Genomic DNA, 24,537 nt, shown 5'->3' on the forward strand with positions numbered 1-24,537 from the left:
TTTTTTTTTTTAGCACGTATTATACACATAAACTCTCTCAGTGGTGGAAGATACTTCATTGATTAAAAGATTTTATTTAAAGCATAAAATTCTGTTTACTCACTACAGGTAACTTAAATCAGATGTTACAAAATTTAAATCAAGTTAAATCTACTTTGCATGAAACAAAACAAAGTGGAACCAACAGTTTACTTAACCTCCATGAAGCTTGTTAATTAATTGATGTAGGCATATCGACAAATCCTCATATCTTTATTCTATCTTATATGTTTTATTTTTCATGAAATTATATTTTTCTTACTGTCTTTGATGAATACATAAACATAAAACACATAAAAGCTTTGGTTGAGAGAATTTAATCCTGTCCAAAGTCCTATTCTGATTTTGAGTCTCACTTTTTGAGTTTTCACATTCTGAGGCATGAGTATTCCAGTGTAAGAGCCAGATGGTCTTTCTTTTCATTTTCATTAGGGAGAATTTAAAAAAAATCAGAAGCGAGTCATTGAACTTGATTTTAAGTCAAACTGCATTTAAGTTTCAATATATCATCAATCAACTTTTCCTTTCCTTGTATCTTTCTTCGTGGGGGAGTCAAACAGGTTTTGCATTTTCTTTACTGAAATGCTGCTATTGATGATAAAGAGGAAAAAAGCAGATTTCCCAGGAGCGGGGAGGGCAAGCAGACAGTCACAGTTTTCTAAAAGTAGCTGAGTAATACCCAAATTGGAGTTTTTGAATTTTTTTTGTTATAGGTTTACCAGTTATCTCCCAATATTGGTTCTATATGTATAGCTGCTTACTCATGCCTCAGATGTGAGTCTTCACAAAATTATGTATGCTCTAATATTTCTGTGGCAAACTATAAATGCAATATTATTTTTGACCCTGGGGACATAACCTTACAGCTCTTGAAAGATAAATTTGTAATTGTTATTTGGCATAATATTGTCTCAGTCAAAATGCTAATGTTTGGGAGGAGGAGAAATGAAGGCTTTTCCATAAAAAAGCCTCTGCATAAAAATTTATGTTGTAAATATAACAAAGTGGTTGAGGAGAACCTACCTTGTATTTAGTAAAAACTTAGAATAATCAATAGATATTGTCTGCAAAGTGGGTTTTGTTTTGTTCCTGTAACTGTCATTACCAGTGTTAAAATATTTTCCTCCATGAAACAAGCCAACGTAGAAAAGCCCCAAGATACATATGTAGGAGATTGTTTGATCTAATTAATTTGACTTCTTCCTGTTTTATGTTTGTATTTGTCACTCAGAAAGAATGTGTTATACAATACTGAAACGCACTCTAGAGTTTTTCGTGATCATTTTAATCATTCTTCTTCCTTCCATAGAAAATGACTTACCATTGTTTCCTTCTTGAATTTGCTTGCTAAGTTAGCTGAGTTTTACCCATGTAAAAATTTTGTTTCAATTGGTTAGTTTTAAAAGTAGTTGAAATTTTTGAATTCATATACTACTTTCTTCTTTGCTTCATCCTTTAAAATGCAAATTTTCATTAATTCTCTCAATACCTCTGAGATATAAATAGGCTTGGTGCATTTATTTACATTTATAGGTAAGAAAGTTGATAGACTGTCAATGTTAGGTAACTGTCCAGGATGACCAGGTTGAAATTAGAAATTAGGACTCAGAAATCAAGACACTGATTTTCTTTAAACCAGTAGTCAAGGAGAAGCTTAGCGGTCTCCTACATAAAATTTTTGCAGAATTAGGAAGGACAAAGATTAAGGAGGAAGACTCTCCAAGGTTTAATTGGTTTCAGTTTTTTTTTTTTTTGGTCTTTTTGTCCCTCTAGGGCCGCACCCACAGCATATAGAGGTTCCCAGGATGGGGGTCTAATCAGAGCTGTAGCTGCTGGCCTACGCCAGAGCCACAGCAACGCCAGATCCAAGCCGTGTTTACAACCTAAACCACAGCTCCTGGCAATGCTGGATCCTTAACCCACTGAGCGAGGCCAGGAATTGAACCGGCGTCGTCATGAATGCTAGTCAGACTCGTTTCCGCTGATCCACAACAGAAACTCCAGGTCTCAGATCTTAAACATAGCCTGGAAGGCCCTCCGAAGTCTGTCCTTTGTTACCCCTTAGCTTCATCTCACACCTGTTTCTCTTGTTTCTTTGCTGCATCCATATTGGCCCTTTTTTTCCAGTCCCTTGGAATTGCTCTGGACCCTTTTACAGCAGAGCTTTTGACAATGCTCATTTCTGCCTGCCTGGAGCTGCCCTTTCTTCCTTTCAGTATCAGTAACTCCAGTTTATTTATCAGATAAGATCTTCCTCAGGAAAGATGTTTCAGACTTCATTAGCCTTTGAATCCTCCTCGGTAGGGTGGTGGTGTTAGTTTCATTTGCCTAATAGTTTGACTCCTGCTACTGATCTGTTAGTTCTTTGAAGACTATGATCTGTGTAGGTCTGTTTTTATTCACTCTTGTACACTGCAGTGACTAGCATAGACACTGAGACCTCATGGGTGCTCTGTAAGTATTTGTTGGATGAGTGGATGGGTTTATGAAATTATCCACCATTTCCATTATGGTTGAAATTTCCACCATAGTCTTTTTCCACATCTGTCATCAGCCAGTCGTCTTTGTCAGTTTCTGAATTTACATATTATCCTCTTTCACTCTGTTTGCCACTAGCAGCAAAGCAGTAGTGTAGATATTACCGGTAGGTTTAGGTTTAAGTCATTGAAGGGTTAAATTAAAACAACAAACAAACAAGTTTAAGAAAATGGAATGGATGAGTTCCCTCTTGGCTCAGCAGGTTAAGGATCTGGCATTGTCACTGATGTGGCTATGGTTACAGCCGTGGTACAGGTTTGATCCTTGGCCCAGGAACCTCCACATGCCATGCCCCAGGTGCAGCAGGGGAAAAAAATAAAAGGTAAGGAGACTGGAAGAAAGAGACGGGGACCAAGTAGAAATAAAAAAGGAAGTAATTTTCTCATGGTTACAGAATTTCAGATGGAATACTGGAATTCATCCAGGCAAATCTTGTCTCTACAAATTTTTATTTTGAAACTTCATGCAGTCTGCCCCAATGCTAACATTTTACATAACCGTAGCACAATATCCAAAGTAAGAAATTGACATTGGCATCATCCACTGAGCTCCTTCAGATTTTTTCAGTTATACACACACTTATTTTTAACATGAGAAAACCTGCGCTTATATGCTTGTTTCAGTGAACTGCTCAAGGTCACCAAGCTAAGAAACAAAATAATTGATTCTTAAACTCCATGTTGCTACCCATCCACGAACTATGAGTTCTGTCTTAGAATTCTGCAAGTATTAGGATCGTTCATTAGAGTAGTGCCAGAATTGGACTAATCTTCCTACAGTGAAATACATTAACTATGCCTCTTAGCCAGCTATATTCATACAGTTTTATCAACTTGGATCTATGTCAAAAATTGGAATTAAAGCTCTACTTTTGTTTTTACCCAGCAGGAGTCCTCTGATATTCAGGGAAAGGCCTAATTAAGGTTTCCTGAAACTACTCTTTAATCACACTTGGATTAGAATTAGAAATGTTTTTAATCACATATCTGCTAATGCTTTTCTTCTGGAAACGAATTGCTTTGATACTATAAAGTGGTAATAAAAGTAGAAGCTTAATGGATTTTAAACATGTGGTTTCTGAACTATATATGTTATTGAAAAATATATGTGTGTATATATATACATATATATGTACTTAATGCATTAAGCAGTATTTTAAACTTACAGCTATAAAGTGCTTAAGATCTAAAATTGATCAGTGAGCAACTTCAGTATTTCCTGGAAGTGGCAGGCCTTTAATCCTCACAAGAAGTATAAAGAAATTAATATGAATTTGATTTGCTGTTAGAATCCAATATAAAAATCACATTTCTTCCTGTGTTGTAAGCAATTCTATTTAATCCTTTTTACATTTTATGATTATAGAAAAAAACGTTTATTTTTTAACTATGGATCATTTTCTCAAACAAATATCTTTCATTGGGGTGGTTAAGCTTTCCAGAATTTGACATGATGGACACAGTGTTTAGGCTTCCTCTGATTTTCAGTTTTGAGGCTTAGAAATAAAGTTTTACCAAGTTTGGTTGTTTTTCGCCAAGTTCAGGTTATACCTGTACAATGCCTTCTAATTTATTTTTGTAATTTCTTTAGGATAGGCTTCTTGGTAGAATACATCTTGTCTTTTTAAATATGTGATTCTTATAAAGTTAAAATAAAAATATTAAACTTCTTTAAATAAATTTGATTCACAAAAAATTCTGGGTGCTTTAATCGAATGTTTTGCTATTTTATAAGAAAAAATTTTTTAAGATTTTGGGCTAAGAAACTTTTATTTTGATAATCAAATAGAGAATACTAGTGAATATAATTAGAAATGCAAACTATATTATTAATTTTATTGAATAAAAATGAGGGAATAACATTTCCCAATAGAAAATGTCTTTGGTTTGGCACATTTCTGCACAGTCATTGATTTTACATGGTCATAAATCCATAGCAAAACCAGCTTTGCTTAATTTGTAGAGCTCCCAGCGAGACTTAAAGCGTGTTTCTTGGGGTTCGCTTTCTGTATTTGGCAGAGCATTTGCTCATGTTTCTTCTTGAAGTCAGTGCTAAGTTTTAAAAGTTTCTTTTTTTCTTCTAGAATCCACAAGCACATGTTTCTTTAGGAATTTTAGACTTGGTATTTTTTGAGATACTAGCTTATACTTTGTAATTAAGGACTACTGATTCTAAATGTCCCATCTCCATTTTTTACTGAGTCGCTTCATTTCGTGTGCATGAAAATGAGAGATTAAAATCACATGTGTAGTTTACCATTGCTTTGTTGTGCTACAAACTTTTAAACAGTGTATGTGACCTTTGCCCCATCTGAGCCCTCATCTGTTTGAGAAATCAGTTAACCAACCAGGATTTGCAAAGGAAAACAATAAGAACAGTGTTTGGCAGTTTGCTGGGTCTGGCTGCAAAATACACATTCCTATCTCCCAGTCCTTGATTTTATTATTCTAGTAACCATAAACAACAGTGAGCATAAAGCAGACCTTTTCATTAGATATGTTGGAATTAAAAAAATATACAAGACAGTGGTCAGGTTATTATTAGTATTTTTTATTGACTTTTTTTTTTTTAACTTTCATAGCAAAATTGAGAGGAAAGTACAGAAATTTCCCATATATCTCCTGCCCTCACACACGTGTAACCCTCCCCCTTCTCGGCATCTCCCACCAGAGTGGTACATTTGGTATAATTGATGAACCTACATTGATACATCAAAATCAGCTGAAGTTCATAGTTTGCATTATATAGTTCACTCTTGGTGTTGTAAGTTCTCTGGATTCAGACAAACGTATAATGACATGTATCCATTATTATGATACCATACTGAGTATTTTTGCTGCCCTACAAGTCTTCTCTGCTCTGCCTTTTCATCCCCCTCTTCCACCACCAGCCCCTGGCCACCAACCCCTAGATCCCTAGCCTCCACTGATCTTTTTACTGTTTCTGTAGTTTTGCCACAAGTTATTTTTTGGCTTGTTATTCGTGACAGTCTATGTGTATACTTAAAAATAAGTAAAAACCTAAAGACACTGTTCACACGCTTAGGAGTGGCTGTGTGACAGAAGCACGTCACTGAGCTGGTTTATGGTCTTCGGCTAATGCTCTGTAGGCTTTTAGGCTTCCACATAGTAGTCTAATAATTATTGACACAAGTAATATTTTTTCAAGTACTGGTACTCCATGTCATTCAGTTGGACTATATTAATAACCTTGTGTAACTGAACTCAAGTCTTGTATGTGTTTCCTGAGCTCTTTGTAGATGGAATATGTGTTGTACGTGTATATACACACACACACGCACACACAGATTTTTTAAACTACCTCTGATTTTGTTATAACAGAGTATAATAAAACCAAAGTTATTTTTTGTCTGTTTTCATCTGACTCTCCATTTGTTACTTTATCCAAGTATCTTTCTGTACATTCACTGCTGTATCACTGTTGCCCAAAAGTGTGTTTAGCAAAGTGGCTGAAACTCAGTAAATGTGTGAATGAATGAATGAATGAATGAATCTGCTTAAATTGTGGGTCATTTTTTCATTTAAGCCTCTGGGATTTTATTTAAGATTCTCATTTTATAATCTAAAAGCTACAATTACATTAGCTAAACATTACTTAGTTTTAGGACTTTTTCTTAATTTATTTTCAGTGATCCTAGTATTTGAATATAGTTTAGTCTTGGATTTGTCCTAAAATAATTTTTTAAATTGTCACACAAAAGCATTTGCATCAGTATCTACTAGCTTCTTTAAAGAAAATAGAAACATCCAAGTAAATGATAACAACAAAGGATAATTTAATTTTTGAAATTAGAGGGAATGAATAATATCTACTAATGCTATTCTTTAAAGTATTTTAAACCAAATAGGTGTTATTGTTGGTGGCTCAAAGAGTACAATCTGAGTCATGAATTCAGCTACTTTTAACTTGGAACAACTAGTGTGCATTTATTGTGTACAAAGCACATGGGCAAAACAAAAGAAATAGAAATTATGACTCCATTATGAAATTTAGGAGTATAGTTGGATAGAGTACAAAGACATAAGAAAGTTGATGATATTGCATGAAACTGATGTAAAGTTTACATAAAGAAAACACAGAGTTTGCCCTAATGGTATCTCTGGTGAATAAATGATTACTTGAACAGTTTAGCACTAAAATAAATTGCAAAACAAATGCACATGGAGATCCTTAGAGAAACAAGTGTTTTTAAAGTGTATGGGAGAGGGATTGGGTATGACATAAAGTTGAGGTGGGGAGAATAAAATTCGTAATTTAGCTTTTTAGTCTTTTATAGTTTTTATGTTAAGGTGGTTTAAAATAAATTTTCTTTTTTAGGGTTCTTCAGTGTTTAACAAAAACCATTTTAGATGAAAATTTTGGTAATTTTAATAGAAGGATGGGAAATTAATTTTTTTCTTTTAAAATTTATATGGAAAATCCTTTTCCTATTGGTTTTAGAAGACTCAGTAGAAGAAAGATGTTAGTACAGAAATCTAAATAAGCCAAGCTGGCCAGACAGGCAAAGGATCAATAATATCTTTGGGTAAAAGTTTTATAAACATAGATTCCTTCTTGGGGACTTGTTACATAAAGCAGTGATGTATGTATTATGTCCTCAGTGATAGTATACTGAATAAGTATTGACTTAGATGTTTTGACATTCCCATTCTAGTCCTGGTTCTGCTTCCAACTAGTTATGTGATGTCAGACAAGTTTCCTGGGCCTTTTTCTTATCTATACATTCATGGATTATACCATGAGATCTTATAAAGTCCTTTCCAGCTCAATATTGATGTATGAGTGTATTTCATAAGCAATATTAACAGCATAATCTTGAGAAAGATCTCAGCTTATTTTTTTTTTTAAAGCAATAGGATTTTTTTTTTTTTGGCTGTACATTTTATTATGCTTTGTTCTATCTTCCTATTATGCTTTGTTCTATCTTCCTATCTATCTGTCTAGCTAGCTAACTGTCTATGCATGCTATGTTTTTCATTCATTGTATATGTTTCCTCTGAACATTGCTGTGTTATTTCACAAATAAAATTATATATTGAACTATTAAAAATGCTTACTGGGTACATAGCAAATTACCAGGATTCTTTATAAGATTATGTTGCTATAGTTAGTACAATAATTGAATTGCTGTTAATGGAAAATGTTTCTACCCGTCATAATTTTTTAATGAAAAAGTAGAATCTTTGAAAGTTAAGTGATTAATGATTACTCTTTCTGTAAAATTTTATCTGGTAAAATTTATTTCATTGAGATTTAGATGTATCAATTGAAATTTACTTAGAAAAGTAAAATTTTCTCTTTGTATAATAAAATGTATATTAGACATACGTATGATGGACTTAAAATATTTAGTTCGGCATTTGCTTTAACCAAACTAATTCATTGTTGTAGTTAGACAGTGAGTAAGCTTAAAAAGAATCTAAATTTGTATCTCTGAGTAGCTCAACAAAAGTAGTAGTTTAGTAATTCATGTGACTCCGCTTTTAGGTTTGTAATGAAAATGTGTTGCTTCAAAAAAAGGTTTTTAAGAAAAAATTTTTTGGAAGTTAACAGTGAATGTTTTACACAAAATCCATATTTAGTTTCTTTGATTCTGGTAAATTAAGATTTAGTTTCTAAACATTTCTATATTATTGATCTACATTTTAACAGTTTTCAGTATTTTGCTGCGTCTCTCTTTTGGAAATTTCTACCCATTAATTTTTAACTTAGAAATAAAAATACCTTGATATATAACATGTGCTGTTTCCTATGGCATATCTTTTTTTTTTTTTTTTTGAGTTGCTTTTCAGCCAGCTATTTGGTAAAGCTTAGTGAGAGGTTTAAGGCTCATCATATCTTCGTGACCTTTAAAAAGAATATCTGCTTGCTGATAACAGATAGGGATCTCAGACTTTCTATCTCTTCCTTTTGTGAGATGTTTTAATGTGTCAGTTCATTAGACCCTATGAGTAAAGTAACAAGTTCTACTTTTGCTTTGAAGTGGAGTTAGTGAATATTTGAGAATAGAGATATCTTCCCTTGGAGGACTGTGTTCACTGTCTTCAAATTTCATTTGTGTGGTAAAGATGGTTATATTTGTTGAAACCTTTCCAGGCTTGAGGTGTCTGTCTACCTGAGTGTATAGAGAAGGCGATTTATTTATTCATTAACTCAACACGTTATATACAGAATGCCACAATAAGGTGAGAATTTAAAATCTCTTTAATTTTCTGAGTTTTTAAAACCTGAAATTTCATTCACACACTTCTGCATTTAGCAAATATTTATACTGTTGAGTACCTGCTGTGTGCAGATCACATGGGAATAGGTAGTGTAGGAACATAGTGGCTAATGGGATCTGCTTCCTAGCCTTATTACTCTTTTCTTCTATATATTTTTTCTCTCTTCCATCTTTTTCTTTTTTTCTTTTCTTTTCCTCCCTTCCTCCCTTTTGTCTGTCTGTCTGTCTGTCCGTCCATCCTTCCTTCCTTCCTTCCTTCTTTCTTTCTTTTGAATCACAGCAGAGGATACAGATACATGAATATAATTCAAAGGAAGGAAAAATGTAAATGCCACACTATATTGGCTAGGAGCTATGAGGCTTTAGAGCGCAGAGTGCCTAATTGCAGCTTCAGGGCCCGAAGGGGATAGCTTCACTAATGGATGAGTGGCATTTTCCAGCACCCCTGGGAAGGTGGGGTCTTGCAGTCTGAAGTAATAATATGTAAAGATAGGGGGTTCTGAATGTACCTGGTATTCCAGAGAATTCTAAGTAATAGCATAAAAAGTTCATCAGATATTTTAAGAAGAGATGTAATGAAAAAAATGTGCTTGGAATTGTCTGTTCAGGCTAGAGAGAATGAATGCCATGATGAGAAATATGGACGTTCTAAAAATTAGAAAATTGACTTTTATTCCAAGAGGTGAATGAAGTGATCTGACCTGTGCTTTAGAAAGATGATGATGATTTGTATGCAAATGTACCAGATGGGATAGATTGGAGGCAAGGGGGACCAGTAGGTACATGGCCGTCGCTTGGATGAGAGATGGTGAAGGACAACTGTTGTGATTCATCCCTTGTGGTGGTGGTGGGTATGGATGTGACTCTGTGGTGAGGAAGACCAGCTGATGCATATAGTGTTGGTTCTTTGTTTAGGTATTGGGAGTGAGGGTATTAGAGACAGGATGGTCTCTCTCTGGGGAGTGAGGAAACCACAGTTCTGTGGGAGAGAGGACAATCTAAGTGGGTTCAAGGATTTTAAAGAGATGAAAACTAAAGGAAAATGGGAGCAAAGCAATGGATATAACAAAAGGTAGGAGCAGATGAGCTCAAAGGACAGTGCTGTCCAATAGAAATAACAGTGCGAGGCATGTGTAATTCTCAATTACCTAGTAGCTATGTTTAAAAAAAGTAAAAGGTCCCAGAAAAAATTAATTTAAAAATATATTTGTTTAACCTAAAATATTATCATTTCAACATATAATCAATATAATACATTCTTAATATTTTACACTCTTTTTCATACTCCTAGACATCTAGTGTGTGCATAGTTGCACTTACAGCAGGTCTCAGTTTCGACTAACCGCACTTGAAGTGCTGATAGCGCATGTACCTAGTGACAGTCTCCATAAGCCAGTGAAGGCTTAGAAAGTCTTTTTTTTTTTTTTTTAAGTCATCTGCAATTTATATAAGTAATGTTGGAGGCAGGAACTTTACTGTGTGATCATAGTGCTGTATGAGAACTGCTAATTTCTAATTAATAATTAATTTAATGGAATAAAGTTTACCTTAAGAGAAAAAACACAGGTTCTTGGGTGAATGGAAGAAACTTCTAGCATTAATCTAAAAAGTACTCCTGTAATTGAATGTCTTGCTAGTCCCAGTAGCTGTTTCCAGGTTCGAATATCTCAAAGCCAGCAATACATTTTTGAGGGGCAGATGTAACTTTAATAAAGTGTCCATTTAGAGAAGTGTAACATCATAAATATAAGTTCATTGCATTATCTTTAAGAATATGTATCCAACATTATTAACATTGTTAAATGAATCAGCTTCCGGATTATTTTTATTTTCCACTAAGAATGCACTGTTCCCCCATCCCCAACCTGTTGGAATAATAGAACAAATAATAAAAATTAGTGCTTGAAAGAATTCTAGAACACAGCTGAGGAGGGCACAGTTGAGCCACAACTCCACTCTGTGCTACACACACAACATTCAAGGCATAAACAGAGTGCTTTGAGGTGGGCTCCTTTTTACTGAGCTTTGAGAATCATCAGGAGATGGTTCACTCCATTAAAATAAACTCTGAATGTCTTTATGGGACTCTGGAGCTGTAGTTAATAACACATTGCAGTTATGTTGGGGAGTCAGGGACATACAAACTACTATACAAAGGTAACTCAGTGGGGTCTTGAAAAATAGACCTCCAGTCTCATAAATTCAGTTTCCTCAATTACTGAGCCTAAAAGCATAAACAGAGGTTCCGTAATTATTCTACTAGTTGTGTATTCTAAGTCTCTTGGGTAATTATCACAACTAAAAATTACACATTACAATAATCACAACTAGCAAATTACCTGAAATTGCTTGCTCAGTGAGTATCTTGAACAACTAAAATTTGTACATAAAATGACTATGCATGAGAGCTATTTATAATGGATTGCTTGCTAGCATTGGCCTGTGTGAAGACTTTGCTGATTTCTCTCATTTAATTTTCATCGTTACAGGTTTAAATGTTAACCTGCCTCAGTATCTAAGCCAATGAGTTGTCCTATTTTTAGAATAAAGCAGTTAAATTAAATCAGTGCCATTAGATACTGTATTAAAATATATACATATATTTATAAATTCCAAGAAAATACTAACTTCTTCATATGTTAATCCTTTTGCTAACATCATTACATTTTTTCATTATTAAATGCAAATTTTAGTGTCTTCCAAATGTTTTAGGGAATGGATTTAATAGTAGAACCCACTGATACTCTGAAATGTCTGATGTTTCATTTGGGCTACTTCCATTCTGTAGTATGAGTGAAGGTATGTGATATGTCTAGGTGGAGCTAGCTAATCATCTCCCTCTTTTCTGACCTTCCCTCCCAAAACAGAGGAACAAATGAATGATTTTTATTGGTAGACTCTTGGGATTTGAACTTTTTTTTTTTTTTTTTTTTCCCCTCTTTCAGTCCTGGCTGTGAGTCCTTTGGAAACTATGGGACTTGCACTGGTGACAAATATTTGAGTCTGGGACTTTGGTTTTTGGCACCTGTGAATTCTCAAACTTTCACTTAAGTTTCTAGTTGGCTGCTCTGAAGATCACTGGCCCCTCACCTCTTTTGGCTCACAGACACTTCTAAGAATGTAGTAGAGACCTATGGCTCTCTTTTTTCAAAAAGAGGAATGCAAGCTCATGACCAATTTTGCATAAGGCCAAGGAGGAATTAGTGAGACTAAGAAGCAAACTGGGAACTGTTTCAGTTGGAGAGGACTGGGTATGAGAAGGAAACAAAATCATTTAGTTAACTACAAATCATGTGTGCAGATTGCAACGAGGAATGAGGCTAGAGGCAGGGGCCAAATAATGAAGAGCAGGAATCTGACTTCCAGTCTGATTTGGCTGTATGTAGGTGTGGGAGTTTCTTCTTGAGGTATTGTAGCTTTATATCACATTAGTGGCTTGCTTACAGGATTATCTTGAAAGTTATTAATATGATTCAGGTAATTATTTCTGGCAAATTGGTGTTTTTATCACCTCTATTCAGATAGGTGTGCTTCCGTTTATATATTTGGAGAAATCTGTTTCCAGTGCCTCTTACGCCCGGGCAACCTCCTCAACTTACCCCAAACATCCCTGACATCCTTCCAGATTCTTTCATTGTAGGTCACAGTGTCCTGCTGACAAAAGTGGAGGCCCGAGCCTGTTGCCATTCTGAGGCATGTTTTTGAATAAATGCAATCCTTAATTCTTAACCTTTAGTAGTTTTAACAAATTGTTGTTGTTAGCACTAGGTTAGCTGAGAGTTGTATCTTTCCCATGCCCAACAACCACAATAATACATTACAAAGGCGCCTTCCAGATGAGGGGAGGGCTCGGCCTAGCTGGTTTTAGGAAATCCCGAGCTGTCCCTACCACACGGAGTGAAGGAGGAAGACCATTTCATGTGGTTAAGCACAACAAAGTTCTCTATAAAATGAAAATTAAAATTGTTCAGACCTGTCTTAATGCTTAATGTGTACGTAAAAGGTTAAATGACTAATTTGGCCATTTGCAGAGGATTACTCATTTTAACTTTTGGGTTCGTTTTCCTTTAAGTAGCCAAACATATTTTAAAGAGTCTATAATATATGGAAATATTAAAAATATGATATATTTCTCATTAAAAATACTATCTTCACCCACTTTTATAAGTATGGTATTTAACACAGTCATTAAATATTATTTAGTCTCCTATACCTGGGCTTTGCAAGCTATTAAAGTTATAGACCATTTATGTGTTAGTAGTGGTTGTTTCTTTTTATGTTATTTTCCTGGGTTTTTATTAATAAGCCAGTTTTCAGTGCCAGAGAGAGGATAAATCCTTTCTAAAATTTGACTTTCTACCTGCTCAAGTCATGAGTGATTAAAAAAATTTTTTTGTGTGAAAACTCATTGGTCACACATTCAAGAAGTCTGTTTTAAATCTCTTGCCAGGATTTTTTTTTTTTTTAATGTGCTGAGGTAGCATTCACTCTCACATCAAGCCAAATGGGTCAAAATTAATTTTTCATAAAATTTGCAGTTGACTGTATTTCACAATTTGTTTTTGTGTTTATTTACTAAATCTGATTTGTGCAGTTTTCTAAAGCCTAAATTCTGTCTTTACACTTGCTCTCTTTGTTTCTGTGCCAATGTGCTATAATTGTAGTTTCCCCGTAAGTCAGGATTTATTTGAGAATTATCCATAGGTATCCAAGGGATATTACTTGATTCAAAGTTTTGGATTGGGGTTCGTGGCTTTATGTTTATTTTCTTTTCCTACAAATTTGTTTGTAATTTCAGGTTTTTATCAGCATACCTATTGTGATCAGATTAGAGGTTGCCATTTAAAGAATTCTAAAGTTAATTTTCCTCTAAATTAAATGTGTGAGTCTTGGCAGTGATTCCCAGCCATTGTAATCTGTCAGAATCATCTGGAGAGCTTTAAAAGCAGCACCAGTGCCTGATACTCTCTAGGGCTCTGATTGACTTGAGTTGCGGTAGATCTTTATGACAGGCTCTACAAGCTCCTCAGGTGATTCTGATGTGCAGCTCACCTTGGGAACCACTGAGTGTTTGAAGTACCCTGAGCTCATATTCAGTGGTTTTCAACTTGGTTGCACATTGATGTCACTTGGAGAGCCTTAAGCAGCTTTGATGTGCCAGTCCTTCTCCCAAAAGTTTTGATTTAATTGTTCTATGATATTGGCTGGGGCATAGGATTTTGTAAAAAGCCAGGTGACTCTAACACACAGGCAAGTTGAGAACCACTGGTCACCAATTCTTTTTTTTTTTTTATGAGGAATCTGAGGCTCAAACCAAAGAGATTAAGTGACATGTCCAAGATCCAAAGGACAAAGCCAAAATTCTAATCTTTAGGCTTGGAGTCAAATGGTTTTACCAGGACATTCCATATTTTTATGAAAGTGTGTACAGGTTTTGGTATGTTAGAAGTACCCAAAAATTATATTCATTTGCTGCCTAGTCCAGAATCTAACAGATAATTTTCTCTATGTTGACACTGGAAATGTGGAAGTTCATAGCCAAGATTCAATCATTACCTCAATTATGACATAGGAGAAATTAACAGCTAAGAATTAAACACATTCCTGAATTCTAGAACACGTGCATATTATCTGGAAGTGAATTAAGCAAAGAGATGATCCAAGTGAAATACATTAGGCTGAGTTAACCCCATGTCATTTCTATAGCCAGAGTTATAAATGCTTGTGCTTTATAACATGAGTCATTCTCTAGGAGAAGGTTGCATGGGCCAGTATGGTTGGAGTTATAGCTACAGTATACATTACAAAGTGTACTTTACCAATAACATCAATAACAAAGGTAGAGATTATAGCAGTGGTTAAGAAATACAATTTTCAGAGTGTCACGAAAGGGAAAAAGAAGTATTGATAAAATATAGGCTAGCTATATAGTCTCATATATTTGAGAAACATGTTTATTTGGTATTCTGAGGGCAGAGCGAGGGTGTAAGGTGGCTGTTACTCTTCATCCCACATCTAATTACCTCTCAAACACTCAAACTAGCCTTTTTCTGGATGCACCTCTAGCCCTCATAACACCTGTTTACTTTTACTTATTACACTTGTTTTGCTGTAGTCTGTAGCCTAGCATCTCCATGAACATAGGGTATGTTTAAAAGTATTTGTTGAACGAATGACTAAAACTATAAGGTCTTTAGGGCAGTGTTTTGCAAAATGTGATCTGCAGACCAGCAGAATTCAGAGCCACTTTCCAGATTTTCTGATGTTCACTGTTATGTAGTGAGGATTACCAAATCTTTTTGTATTCTTGGAAGGATGTAGAATAAAGAATAAGATGGTAGCATTTGTAAAGCAACCACTCATGCCGGTTCTATGCAAAAATGCTTTACAGATATTATCAGAGTGTTTCATACTTAGTATCTGTATCAGTTTACTTTTGCTGTGTAGATAACCTAGTGGCTTTTTTTTTTGCCTTTTTAGGGCTGTACCCATGGCATATGGCTAGGGGTCTGATCAGAGATGTAGCTGCTTGCCTGTGCCATAGCCACAGCAACGCAAGATCTGAGCCACATCTGTGACCTACATCACAGCTCACGGCAACGATGGGTCTTTAACCCACTAAGCAAGGCCAGGCACTGAACCTGCATCCTCATGGATACTAGTCAGATTCGTTTCTGCTGAGCCACGATGGGAACTCCAAGAATGATTCTTTATTATTTCTCCTGACTCTTAGGCTTGGCTGGGTGGTTCCTGTAGTTTGGGCTGCTCAGTTGAAGCTGGATGGCCTAGGATGGCCTCATTTTGTGTGTTTGGGGCCGTTCAGCTATATGGCTGAGGTTTCTCTGCATGTGTCTTTCATCCTCAAGGAGGAAAGCCTGGGAATGATCATGTGATTGCATAACGGTTCCCAGCTGCAAGAGAAGGGACCCTACCAATTCACAAGAGTTTATTGGCCTGTTGCATTTAATAATGGCTCATTGGCCAAAGCAAGTCACATGACCAAACCTTGATGACAGGGCTGGAGCAAGAGAATCCACCTCTTGATGGAAGGAGTGGCCAGTCACATTACAAAGGTACATGCATATAGGAATTTATAGCTTGCTTTGTAATTTATTCAATAAATATTTGTTGACAAGTTACAATTTGTTTATTCTTCATAGAATATTAATGGTTTAAAGGTGCAAGATAGATATTCTTTGAAAACAAAAAGGACATTTTTTAAAAGAACTACCATTGTGAGTGTTAATGTCTTGCTCTTTTTATAATGGAGAACTGTTTTATTCCTGTCTTCTGCAGAAATAAGGTCTTTGCAAACATCATTTTAAAAAAAATAGCGGATCTGTAACAAAAATGGGTGAAATAAGTGACAGGCTCACATTTTGAAATATTTTGACATAGCATACATTTCTTTTAAAAACATGATTATATGGATGTTTATGTTGGAATCTTGGTGAGGCGCTTCCTCTGAGTATTTTATCAGTCATAACAATAGCCTTCAGACTATACACACCTGTTTATCCCTAGTTGGTTGTGGAGAGGGGCGATTGGTGTAGATGCCAATTCAAGGTATGTAGTAAAATCTAAGTTGCTAGGAGAGCCTTTTTTTCATGTGGTGTCCTCCTCACGCCTCAAAACTGTTGTGGCTCAGTGGTGATGAATCTGACTAGTAGCCATGGGGGTACAGGTTTGACCTCTGGCCTCCTTAAGCGGGTTAAGGATCCGGTGTTGCCATGAGCTGCAGTGTAGGTCGCAGATGTGGCTTGGATCTGGTGTTGCTGTGGTTGTGGTGTAGGCCAGCAGCTACAGCTCCGATTCGACCCCTAGTCTGGGAGCCTCCGTATGCCATAGGTGAGGCCCTAAAAAGACCAAAAAAAAAAAGTGTGTGTATATATATATATATGTATATATATATATGTATATATATATATGTATATATATATATGTATACATATACACATATATATATATATATTTGATTCTTTGAATTACAGGAGGAATACATACTCATTATAGAAAATTTGGTAGTATGAGTATAAACAAAATAATAATATAAAATCACACATATATACTCTTACTACCCAGAGATAGATAACAGCATAAATGCTACTTTTGAGCAAGTGCTGAAGTGCCTTTCTTTGTTGTGTGTATTCATGTATTTTAATTGTGCATAGGACTAGTCTGTATATATAAGATACTAAACTATTGCCTCATCTGCTTAACAAATGTGTACTAATTATGCCTATTCTATGTAGTTAGTAAAAATCTAAAGACTGCCAAAACGTAGCTTTTCCATGCTTAAATGTTCTTTTATAACTTCTACATTAAATCCTTATTTCTTTCCCCCCAGCCTTTATTTTATTAATTCCCTCTTGACATTTTTCCTTTTTGTTTGATTTTCTCAGTTGTTGGGACTTTTTTCTTTCTTTGTTCTTCCTTGTTATTTATCATTTGCTTTCTTCTCCCACTGCTATTCTTCTTTCCTACATTTCCATCTTTGTAACTCTGCTCAGTTTTATACATATTTTTCCATCAAGACATGTTGTTTATTAAATTTTGACAGATTACCAACAAATTGTCACCCTGGAGATCCCATTTTATCTTTCACCATTTCTTCTATTTTTTTTTTCCCACTTTGTATGGACGCAACCTCAGCATATGGAAATTCCCAGGCTAGGGGTCAAATTAGAGCTACAGCTGCTGGCCTGCACCAATGCTCACAGCAACACCAGATGCTTAACCCACTAGGCAAGGCCAGGGATCGAACCTGCAATGTCATGGATACTAGTTGGGTTTGTGACCTCTGAGCCACAATGGGAACTCCCTCACCATTTCTTCTTTTTAGAAGTATTGATAATTTTATACCTAGTATAAAATCTCTCTTTCTCTCTTTTTTAAGGAACTGAGTACTTCTTTGCTGCCTAGCCCTACCACTATGTGGTACTCTTCTGAGGAGTCCAACTTAATCAACTTTTGGCTTTCTCAGTGCTGCCTACCATCCCCCAAACCAAACCATAAATGCCTACTTAAATTCCTGACCTCCCTGTGTGCACACATTTGCTAACTGGAGGTTTTGACATCTAGGCTGCAACTTTTCATTTGAAACCTTGTATGTTTGCATAAACTTATGTCACTCAAAATAAGCAGTAAGAGGGGAAGAAAGGGTAATTCTTGGGTTTTAAAAGAGGAAGTTTCCTTCACCACCCCTGATCTCAACCTCTAACATCTGGTTCTGACTACAGATGGGGAAAAAAAAAACAGACTTAAATCCCCATTCAGCCTCCTTTTACCCCCAAACAGTTTGATTTGTGTTAACATTTCTATTTTTATTGTGGTCTGTAGGGTCAGATGTTTTGGTTGATGGCTTGTAACAGGAGATCTGAAGGTTGTGCCTAACACCTTATTTCTCTGAGTGTTTATAATGTAAAATGCCAACATTTCAAGTCTCTGGATAGGGTTAAATTCAGTCATCCTTTAATGAGAACCTTTAAGTAAAGAAATTATTGTTGAACTCCATGTATTTCTGTCTTCTTTTACAGACAGCAAAAAACACATTTAGGAGTAATGAGCCTGACTAGTATCCATGAGCATTCGGGGTTCAATCCCTGGCCTTGCTCTTTGGGTCAGGGATCTGGCATTGCTGTGAGCTGTGTTGTAGGTTGCAGATGAGGCTCGGATTCCAGTAGCTGTGGCTGTGGTGTAGGCCAGCAGCCGTAGCTCTGATTTGACCCCTAGCCTGGGAACTTCCATATCTTGCAGGTGTGGCCCTTAAAAAAACAAACAAAACAAAAACAACAACAAAAAAATGCATTTACTTCATCTGATGGCATTTTATTTTAATTGTTTAACATGGGCAGACTTCGAATGGTGCTATGAAATACCTGTGTATTTTTAACACTCCACTTTGTAAGAAATTATAGCAAGTGTCTTACATCTCTTTGTTCAGTATAAAAAGTTTAAGGTAGCACTTTTGAGAAAGAAGTGTTTTGTAATTTCCTGAGATTATTCTGTAGGCTAGCTTGTCTCTTACAAAAACAAAATGTGGGCTTACTTCATTGTCACCTTAAAATTTGGGATGACGAAAATGAGGTGGCCTGGATCTGCTTTCCAGCTGGCATCTGAGCACAGCTCATAATTAGCTTTTGCTGTGCTTTTCCCATTGCAGTGGGTACATCCAGGGGGAGCTGCCGTGCTGGAGCTTGAATAGGTTAGTGAAAAGGAAAGGGCTTCCACTTTCCATTATTCTTTTTTCTGCTTCAGTGTGCAGAGTTAGACGATACCTGAGGAAGAAGAATTCAGGCCCAAGAAAATCAAGTTGTCCTCATATCTGGGGTTTATAAATTAGCAACTTAAATTGGCCTGATTTTATCTACATTGTTCTGCATATTTATATCAGAAATTCCAAAGTTAAGTTTCCACTTTGGTGAAGCATATCTGGAGCTCTGGGACGCAGGTTCGACCCCTAGCCTGGCATAATGGGATAAGGAGCTGGCATTGCTGCAGCTGCTGGATAGGTCACAACTGTGGCTTGGATCTGATCCCTGGCCCAAGAACTCCATATGCTTGAGGGTGGCCAAAAAAGAGAGAGAGAGAAAAAAAAGAAATTCAGAAGTATTTTATGGGAAAATTGAATTTCTATTGAAATCCTGAGTTTATTATGTGAAATTGGTTATTTGATTTTTTTTTCAATGGAAGGGAGATTTTTTTATAAACAGACAAATGAAAGTATTCTTATATCCACAATGACAGGTTGAAAAAATGATGAGACAGCTTTCTTTCTGATATTAGCCTCAATTCATGAACTCTGGCAGTTTCACATTTACCTTTAGGGGTGTTATAAGATAACCCAAGGCATACTAAAAATTTTAAGAGTTTATTTGAACAAAATCATTTTGAATCTGGCAGCATACAATCTAGCAGAAAGAAAGGAGCTCCAAGGAGCTGTACAAGGAAGGACTTCTACAGGCAGAACGGAGGTGGGGACAAGGAAGTTATATTAGACAAAAAAGCAAGTTGGTTATTTCAAGGATACTTTCCTTTAGGGGGTAGCAGGGGTCTCTTGGGCAGATGACGTAACTAGTGCTGATCAGGAGATTCCTTATTGACTGGTTTAAGATTCCATTTCTGGGAGAACTGAAGTTATAATTAAGTCTCAGTTTGGTGACATGGAATTTAGCATAAGTAACTCCACTCTGGGCTGCTTGTCTTGGTATTAACAGGGGGGTAATCTTGGATTGAAAAGTAGGCAGTGGGGAGGTTAGTCTCTTGAGGTTATAGACTTGTATGTCAAAGAGTAAATACGAAGAAAAGACCAGAGGTCTTTTTCTCCTTTACAGAGAATGGGGAGAAATATATAGATATACATTTTATATACACACTCAACACATATCTATTCAATATTTATTGATCTCTATACCACTTAATTGATAAGATAGCCATGTATAATCTAAATAAGTAAATGTTACGTAAAGGAGTAAAATCTTATGATATATATTTTTGAGTCTGGTTTCTTTAAGCATTATGATTGAGAATCATCCTTATTTCTATATCTTGTTGCATTAGTTCATTTTCATTACTGTTCAGTGCTCCGTGTCATGACTGTTTCACATTTGATCCATTCTTCTGTTGATGGGCATTTGAGTTTTGGCTTGAGAAACTTGTTTGTGAAAGTATAGACCTTGTCTTTTGGTGTACATATGCATGTATTTCTAATGAAAAAAAAAATAGATATATATGTGAAATTGCAAAGTCATAGGGTATTGTGTTTTAACAGAGTATATATATTTTTAACATGTTTTAACATATTTATATGGTATCTTTTATTAACTTTTTTGTTCATTTAAAAGAGTTATGGCTAATTAATCGGTTAGCTCCCAATAAAGAGTTGCCTATTTATATTGGGGACAAAATGTGTGGTTTCAGTGTAACTAAGAGTTGAGATAGTTCCTAATTGATCTGTGACATTAGGCCTGTCATAACCTTTTCAAGTCGCAGTTCCATTTCTGTAAATGAGAATGTAGAAAAAATTATATGATTTCCAAAAGTGCCTTCATCTCTACATATCTGTGGAAATTTTGAAATGTCCTTAAAGGATGTTACATGGGTGTGCTTTTCTGATAGTTGCTAATTCACAAGGGAAAAAAAAAAAAACTGCCTAGTAAGGTTAATGTCTGATTATATCATTTGCACAACAGTTATTGTGCAGATGGAATTGGGATATGTAGAATGTGTATTGGGATATGCAGAAATCTATTTGGGTTTTAGAATAAGCAGGGATGATTTTTACTAATAGTCTGATTCACATAAGATATGTAGAATGTGTATTGGGATATGCAGAAATCTATTTGGGTTTTAGAATAAGCAGGGATGATTTTTACTAATAGTCTGATTCACATAAGACCTGTGACAGGTCATTTCCAGAGTTGGAAAAAATGTGCTAGTGTTTCATAGGTGAATAATTACTAGTTATTAACAGGCCATATTTAATTCATTTTGGTGAGACACTTCTTTATCACTTTTTGTTTCATTTCTTTTTCAAAGCTTGTAGGGGATCCCTGCATCAGTTCTTCAGCTGTGGGGGTACCGCAGCGTGAAACTTCTACCTTCCGCCTGATTGATCTGCTTCTAATGGGGGTTCCTCAGACTTTCCTGTGGCCTAGAGCTGGAAGTCATAGCAGCCATTTTAGTGAGTCTTTCAGGAAGTTAAATGTATTCAGTTTAAAGGAATACCCTTTTTGTTCTGAAATTATGTTTCTCTTGATATGTTGTATGCAAACATTATTTAATGTCAAAAAAGGGATACGTTTGGTGTTAATGCTCTCTTGGCGAAATAAATAGGAATCCTGCGTTAGTTTCCTCTATTTGGGGTGTTAAGTGTTGTTAAACATTTCAAGTTCAATATTTCAAGAAAGTTTATTCATTTAAATAAAAAGCACCTGGAAACCAGTGGTTTTATAGATCACTTTCCTTCATCAACCGTTTTACATTGAAAAGGCTAGCTTCTCTGCATCAGTTTTTCATAGCCGCTTCGTTAGCTTGACCATGGATTTATTCCTCCAAGTTGGCCTCTGGGAGGGTGCTGGGCTGGGCACTCTTACATCCTCTGCTGAGCGTCTCTGTCTGCCTTTTACTTTTCCTTCTCTCAGATGCCAGGATGGAACAGCTTCACCCTGAGGCTTCTGCAGCTGCTCCTTTCAGACTCTGGCACTTCCTGGCCTTGTTCCAACTGTGGTGTTGCATTATCACTCCACCACAGGCAGTGCCAAGATCTTTCTCTCTGATTAGAGGTTCTCATGATAAAATTAGTTAGCCAGTCTTGATTGACATTTTCCAAGGATATTTATGTTGGTGGGTAGGCAGGCAGGCCCTGATTGCTCTTTAATTATTAAGTTACTAGAAGATATATAGCAATGAGACAGCTCAGTTCTAGGAGGAAAAAGCACCTTAGTGGCATTTGGAGAAGTTGTTTTTTATTTCTCAGCTGGCAGGTCTTAATACTTTTTTGTTCTCCCTTGCTGTTCTGAAGGAGACGGAACTGACTATAGCAGATGAATTGCTTGCATTTGGGGACCTCAAAGGTTAATGGTGAAAGAGGGAGATTATTGAAGGAAGAACTAATTTGCTACTCTCACCAGTTAGGCATAGGTGAGCCACGCTGACCTAGTGATGTATGTGGTTGTCTTCTATTTCCTGTAGTAGGAGGAAGCAAGTCCGCTCCCTCACCTCTGACAGTGTGTTAACCAATCAGAAGAATGTAGTTCTTCTCCCAGGGTGGAGATGGGGGGTGGGGGCGGGGTGGGGTGAACTGGGGTGTGATATGAGGTTATTATCAGTCTGATGTTGATATTTACAAATGTGAAAAGTACAGAATGTCCCAGGTTGGGGCCATCAAGGCCTAGGGGTGAGTTCTTTAGGGTTATTGAGCAAGAGGGATAAGAAAGGAAAGTTCCATCAGTAGTTAACCTTGAGGTCTGTACTGGAAGAGAAGCTCAATCATTCTAAAACAATGCTGTTCCAGCCCAGTAGTGATGACTGTGCCTCCCAGCACATTGGCAGTGTCAGGAGAGGGACTGATAGATAGTATGTGGTTTGGGACAGCAGAGTGGAATCTTTTTCGCAGATCTTTAAATAGGGATTTAGATCTTGAGACTGCTTTAGGCGCAGTTTTACCAAGGGGCAGAACAGTGAAAAGTAAAATATCTTTTGAGGTTCCTACTAACCCAGTGCTTTTCAGATAATAAACCTGCACATGAATCGCCTGGGAGCTTATCAAAGTGCAGATTCTGAGTCAGCAGGTCTGGGGTGGGGCCCGAGAGGCTGCGTTTTGACAAGCTGTGATGTTATTTTTAATCTCTTGGTCCAAGGACCTATTCGAGTATAAATGTTAGTAATTATGTTTGTTCTTCCCTTGGATCTGACTGCCAAACTGAAATCTAAGGCTCACTGTTGTCATTCATTCTTTCATTCTTCTTCATGTTGGGTCTTTCTTCTTACTTCCTTTCTTCTTTTTTTTTTTTTTTTTTTTTTTCTTTTAGGGCTTCACCTGTGGCATTTGAAAGTTCCCAGGCTAGGGGTTGAACTGGAGCTGCAGCTGCTATGACACAGCAACACGGGATCTGAGCCACATTTGTGACCTACACCACAGCTCACGGCAGTGGTGGACCCTTTAACCCACTGAGTGAGGCCGGGGATTGAACCTGCATCCTCGCGGATACCAGTTGGGTTTGTTACCACTGAGCCATGAGGGGAACTCTCGGTCTTTCTTTCCACTTGATCATGAAAGTGGTATTCACAATGAAGATAGACTTTATTATTCCCTGGATAAATGTATATTACAGGAATATTATGGGAAGAATGGTATTAATAATAGATATTAATAGGATCCAAATTAAATCCACCAGCCAATATTACTGGTAATTCTTTCTGATCAGAAGGCATGTTAGACTCTGCATCACTATTTGTAGACATCTCCATGTGGTACCAAATTCACATGTGTGTTGTACCAAGCAGATGTCTGAGAAACAGATTTTTGTGACAGATTTTGACACAGGAAATACATCAGGCTCCATAAAACTTAATGGGAAAATGTATTGCTTAACTACAGTCCATTTTTAAAGACCAGCTTGCAGTGCTTTCAGTGATATCAAAATGGGTCTTATTCTTGAGAGCTTTGGCAGAGTCTCCGTACCCAGAGAATTAGGTCCAAGAATGTCACCTGGTGGGGTGGTATTTGATGGGTTATTGGCAATGTTGTGTTTGGGGTTGGAATTGGTCAGCTCAGTGTTCTAGTTTAGATCATGGAAAAAGGATATATTTCTTTACTACACCAAATATTTATCTGGTGAATCATTTCTGGAAGTGAGGGAATTACTGTGGTATTTTGAAATGGGAACACACATCTTTTCAGATGTGCATTTGCAACGTGATCTCTGAGTCTGTTTCAAATGGTAATACACCAGGGGCTGAGAGTCTGCCAAAGTAGAACATCTGCTTCTAAGACATAGGCTTCTGGAGCATTCCTCTCTGAGAGCTATTGTTTTCTCCATTTGTTAAATCTAGATTATATTCCATCAAGGACACAGGGAGGAAACCCTTAAAATTCACTTATTACCTTACAACAAAAAAATCTTCAATGAAGCTTCTAAATTTGTATAAAAATCTAAGAATTCCTAATTAGGATACCTTTGCTTGAAAGGGGTTTTCTTTTTCAAACTCCCTCT

The 24,537-nt window shown here is 36.3% G+C and overlaps 1 protein-coding gene across 7 annotated transcripts in view; it reads left to right on the forward strand.

The window, feature by feature from the left end:
- The window catches only part of CBLB (Cbl proto-oncogene B), a 219,481-nt gene that overhangs the window by 59,053 nt on the left and 135,891 nt on the right, over positions 1-24,537 (forward strand). Inside the window, exon 1 of one of the 7 annotated variants that reach the window (XM_047793141.1) lies at positions 21,287-21,503. The exons of the other annotated variants lie outside the window; for them this stretch is intronic. The gene's annotated coding sequence lies outside the window, so the exon portion shown is untranslated. Of the gene's footprint in view, positions 1-21,286; positions 21,504-24,537 lie in introns of those variants that run through there. 7 annotated transcript variants of the gene reach the window in all.

The sequence above is a fragment of the Phacochoerus africanus genome, chromosome 1, assembly GCF_016906955.1.
Source record: "Phacochoerus africanus isolate WHEZ1 chromosome 1, ROS_Pafr_v1, whole genome shotgun sequence".
Taxonomy (NCBI): domain Eukaryota; kingdom Metazoa; phylum Chordata; class Mammalia; order Artiodactyla; family Suidae; genus Phacochoerus; species Phacochoerus africanus.